The sequence below is a fragment of the Labrus mixtus genome, unplaced genomic scaffold (genome assembly GCF_963584025.1).
Source record: "Labrus mixtus unplaced genomic scaffold, fLabMix1.1 SCAFFOLD_63, whole genome shotgun sequence".
Lineage (NCBI taxonomy): Eukaryota > Metazoa > Chordata > Actinopteri > Labriformes > Labridae > Labrus > Labrus mixtus.
This window is the reverse complement of record NW_026870342.1, coordinates 275,001-280,000: the sequence shown is the minus strand read 5'-3', so window position 1 is coordinate 280,000 and position 5,000 is coordinate 275,001. Positions and strand designations below refer to the sequence as shown.

The 5,000-nt window shown below is 40.1% G+C and overlaps 2 non-coding genes across 2 annotated transcripts; both read left to right on the top strand.

Annotated features, from left to right (window-relative positions):
• The first annotated feature begins 4,605 nt into the window (after positions 1-4,605).
• LOC132970118 (5S ribosomal RNA) lies at positions 4,606-4,724 on the top strand. The gene has a single exon (XR_009671980.1). It is a non-coding gene; the product is annotated as a 5S ribosomal RNA (ribosomal RNA).
• A 120-nt stretch (positions 4,725-4,844) lies between these two features.
• On the top strand, positions 4,845-4,963 carry LOC132970311 (5S ribosomal RNA). Its single transcript, XR_009672165.1, has one exon. It is a non-coding gene; the product is annotated as a 5S ribosomal RNA (ribosomal RNA).
• Positions 4,964-5,000: the final 37 nt, after the last annotated feature.

The following is a 5,000-nucleotide window of genomic DNA, read 5'->3' as shown; positions in this document are numbered from 1 at the left end:
GAGAAATGGAGCAGAGCGGAGGGAGCGGAGGAGAACGGGCGTCAGAGTGCGAGCTGGAGACGCCGGAGCTGGCTGGAGAGGGAGGACAGCAGAAGCAGCGAAAAACGAGTGAGAGAGGGAAAAAAGGAGACGGAAGGGACGTGGCAGAAGACCCGGGGGTAAGCATGAGCACAGAGGGGAGGGAGATGCCTGAGAGTGGTGTTGGACAGGCGGGAGGGAGAAAAATCACGCTAAATAATACGGGTAAAAGCACCAGTCCCAATGAAACGGACAGCGAAATGGATGTGAGTGAACTGGCGAGTGCGCAAAAAAGACTAAGTCTTGGACAACGAAAAAAGTTGGTGAAAAAATTGAAATGTAAGGACAAATAATGACTGACAATAACCCCTGTAAATCCGTTTTTTTTGGTTTTATTTTTATGATAATGGCCTTTAATTTATTTTCGATTAACGTGAATGGACTAAGAAACAAAGAAAAAAGACATTCGATTCTTTCCTTGCAGAATGACGTTTTGTGCCTGCAGGAGACCAGGTGGGATGATTCCCTGGTGGAAGACATAAAAAAAGACTTTGTGGGCCATATTTTCTGCTCCAATGGCACGTCGAGGGCGAGAGGAGTGGCGGTTTTAGTCAAAACGGGTCGGGTAACAGGGGTAAATTTGGTTTATGGAGACAAAGAAGGAAGAATAATAGTAATAGACTGTGTGTATGAAACGAAAAATATAAGAATCATAAATATATATGCACCGAATGGAGAAAAAGAAAGGAAAACATTCTTCATTGCAATAAGCAAATGGTGGGAAAGGAATTGTATAATAATCGGTGACTTTAATGTGGCGATGACACCCACCGATGTGTCAAAAAATAATGTGTTTAAGGGGGATGTGAGCAGGGGGACACTTAAAGATATAATGATAACGAAACAATGAATTGATATTTGGAGATTGCTACATCCATGGGAGAGGGTGTTCTCCAGGAGACAAATTGTACTGAATAGATTAAAACAATCTAGAATAGATTATGCTTTGGTGACATGCGAGGTAGTGAGGTGGATTAAAGAAGTTGAATATAAAACTAATATGTGGAGCGATCACGCTGGAATAGAAATCACGTTTAGAAAAGAAACGAATGTACGTAAAGGAGGGATATGGTGCTTTAATGCAAGCTTGCTGGATGATGGAATGTTTGTGAAAAGTATGGAAAGATTGTTGAATGATGTGGGATATGAGTGGAATGAGAGTGAAGATATGAATGTGTGGTGGGATAGTGTAAAAGTCAGAATTAAAAAAAAGTGTATCAATTATAGTAAAGAGAAAAAGTGGAGAGAAAATAGAAAGGAAGAGAATTTGAGAAAACAACTAAGTGAGGAAATAGCATCGCTTGACAGTGTAGATAATGTAGATGTCGAAAAATACATACATTTAAAAGAACAGTTGGGAGTGATTGAACTTAAAAAGAGTAGGGGTGCAGCCATTAGGAGTAAAATACAATATATGTATGAGGGGGAGAGGAGTACAGCCTTTTTTTTAGGTCTGGAAAAACAAAAACAAAAAAGAACAGAAATAAACGAATTATTAAATGAAGCAGGTAAAAGTGTGACAGATAAAAAGGGAATTTTAGAAATAGTAAAGGGCTATTATGAAAGCCTGTTTTCGAGACAGGAGTGTGATAGCGTGAGTGTGAACAGAGCTTTGGGTGCCTTAAAGAAAAAACTAAGCGAGGACGATAAAATGTGGTGTGATTGTGAGTTTACAGAGGGAGAAATCAGAAGTGCTTTAGAGGGGTTAAACAAAAACAAAAGTCCTGGGAGCGATGGCCTAACTGCGGAATTCTACCAAGCTTTCAAAGAGCAGCTGGTGCCCTTGGTGAACAAATTGAGTAAATATATGGAAAAAGTGAAACATATACCAAAAAGTTTAGGGGAAGGGGTGGTTACTATTTTTTACAAAAACAAGGGGGACAATAAAAATCTGGACAACTACAGACCAATCAGCCTACTCAACACAGACTACAAAATCATAGCGAAAACAATAGCCAATAGAATCAGGGAGGTAATAGGAACAATCATAGAACAAACACAATCATACAGTATACCAAACAGAGACATAGCAGACTCAATCATTTCAATAAAACAGACGGTCAGGGATATGGAAGGGGAGGGGGGAATATGGCTAGGGATTGATTTAAATAAAGCTTTTGACAGAGTAGATCACGGGTTCATGGGGAAGGTGTTAGAGAAGTTTGGATTCGGGGAGAGAATGAGAGAATGGATAAATATGTTGTATACAGGAGCGGAAAGCAAGATAAAATGTAACGGGGAACTAACTGATTCTTTTAAAATATCAAGGTCAGTGAGACAAGGATGTCCGATGTCAGCGCTGTTGTACAGCTTGGTAGCAGAGCCGCTGGCAGCACTGATATCGGAAGACGTAAACATAAAAGGTATAGGTAAGGAAAACGTAAAAATAATACAGTATGCAGATGACGTGAATATAATGGTAAAAGGAGAGGAAGATATAGAATTGATATTAAAACATGTACAAACTTATGAAAGAGCATCTGGGGCAAAAGTAAATGAAAATAAGTCAGAAATTATGTTACTAGGTAAGGAATCCAATCTAGTTAATAAGTGGGGATTTAAAACGGTGTGTGAGAGAAGAAAAGTGTTGGGAGTGAATATGGGGAAAAATGAGAATGAATGTGATGATGTAACATGGAAAGAGGTGGTGGGTAAAATTAAAAAAACATTGAATTTGTGGAAAGCGAGGGGTCTATTGTTGAGAGGAAGGGTAGCCGTAACAAATGCTCTCGTGTTGTCCAAAGTGAATCATGCGCTGAGTACTTGTACGCTTCCGGACTGGGCCTTTAAGGAGATTTCAAAGACCATTAGGGACTTTATTTGGAAAAACAAAGCAGCGAGTATAGCTCACAAAACAATAATAGGGGCTAAAGATCAGGGGGGGCTAGCTTTGATTGATTTACTTACAAAAAAAGTAGCACTAAGAGTCAAATTGATAGGCAAATTTATGGACCAGAACCGGAACGTAGTTTGGAAAAACCACTTCAAACAATATCTGTGCAGTTTTGGACTCTACAACGAGGACAACCTGTACCAGATCAATAACCCGGATTCATTTAAACACTTGCCACGGTTTTTCCAGGAAGTACTCAGTGCGTGGTATCAGGTTTCATCCTGGACTGTACCAGAGTGCGGAACGAGAGGGTCAGTGCTACGACTGCCCTTCCTCTCGAGCCCGTATTTTAAAAATGGGGAGAGGGTAATTAAGTGTGAAGCTATGTCGAAAGCGGGATATATTAGAATAAGGGATTTACTGAACTGTGGGGGGGATTTTGATTTACAAATGGTGGTGAGGGGTTTAAAAAATAAAGGGTGTGTGTGCAGAAAGGATGTGATTGAGAGAGTGTTTGCAAATGTAAAATTGTCTTTGTCGAGCGAATGGGAAAAATTAATCAAAGAGAAGGAGGGAGTGATGCAGGACGATGTGGGGGGGGATCTCCCTGTGCCTAGGGGAGAAGAAACACAACATTACAGATGTCACTACAAAAATTTGGTATAGGTGCGCAATCACACATAGAATACAGAAACCCACATCCGAAGTAAAATGGACAGACACATACCCGGACATAACAAGCAACATGATATGGAAGAACATTAACATTCCGCATACACCACATGCAATATTTGACCTAGATTTCAAACTGAGGCACAGGAGGATCTTCACCTGCATCGTCCTGCATCAGATCCATAAGGAGAGGTATGAAAGAAAGTGTTGTGTATGTGAAAGTACGGATGAGGATTTAATACATTTGTTTGTTACGTGTGGGGAATTGGTTTATTTTTGGGGAAAAATGAGAGAAATGTTGGGGAAATGCAGTAAGAATGAGTGTTGGAATGAAAGGGGGTGGGAATTGTCGGTGTTGTTGGGGGTGGGAACAAAACAAAAAAATCACAATGTAATGAATATAATTTTGGCTTTTGCAAGAAAAGCGGTTTTTAACAGAAGGAATTATGCACTGTATGAAAGTAAGAAAATGAATGTGTGGAGAATGTTTGTGAATGAATGGAAAGCACATCTTAAATTGTTGTACATAGCGAATGAGAGTGAGTTTGTGAGAATGTTTGTGGAAGGTGCGAATGTGTGTAGAGTAAATGAGGAGGGAATTATGTGGGATGTCTAAATTATTTTGTTTTTGTTTTTTTGGTACGAGGGCTTCTTTTTTGGTCATGGGGAAAATGGGTGATTTGATTTGGTGGTTTTTTTTTCTCAGTGGTTTTTTGAGAATACTGTGGGGTTTTTGTATGTTTTGTATGTGAAAGAATTATAAATGTTTTTGTAATTTTGATAATAAAAGATAAAAAAAAAAAAACACGCCCGATCTTGTCCGATCTCGGAAGCTAAGCAGGGTCGGGCCTGGTTAGTACTTGGATGGGAGACCGCCTGGGAATACCAGGTGCTGTAAGCTTTTTCATTTTTTTTGATCATGTGTTTTTTTTATCATATAGAGACATATTCACATGTCCAAAGATTCAGCCAGAATCAAGGGCATGACATCTTTAAAAGGCCCCTTTCTGCACACAGTAAGGGCTTACGGCCATACCACCCTTAACACGCCCGATCTCGTCCGATCTCGGAAGCTAAGCAGGGTCGGGCCTGGTTAGTACTTGAATGGGAGACCGCCTGGGAATACCAGATGCTGTAAGCTTTTTTATTTTTTTGATCATATGTTTTTTTTATCATAGAGAGACATATTCACATGTCCACAAATTCAGCCAGAATCAAGGGCATGACATCTTTAAAAGGCCCCTGTCTGCACACAATAATGGCTTACGGCCATACCACCCTGAACACGCCCGATCTCGTCCGATCTCGGAAGCTAAGCAGGGTCGGGCCTGGATAGTACTTTGATGGGAGACCACCTGGGAATACCAGGTGCTGTAAGCATTTTCATTTTTTTGATCATATGTTTTTTTTTATCATA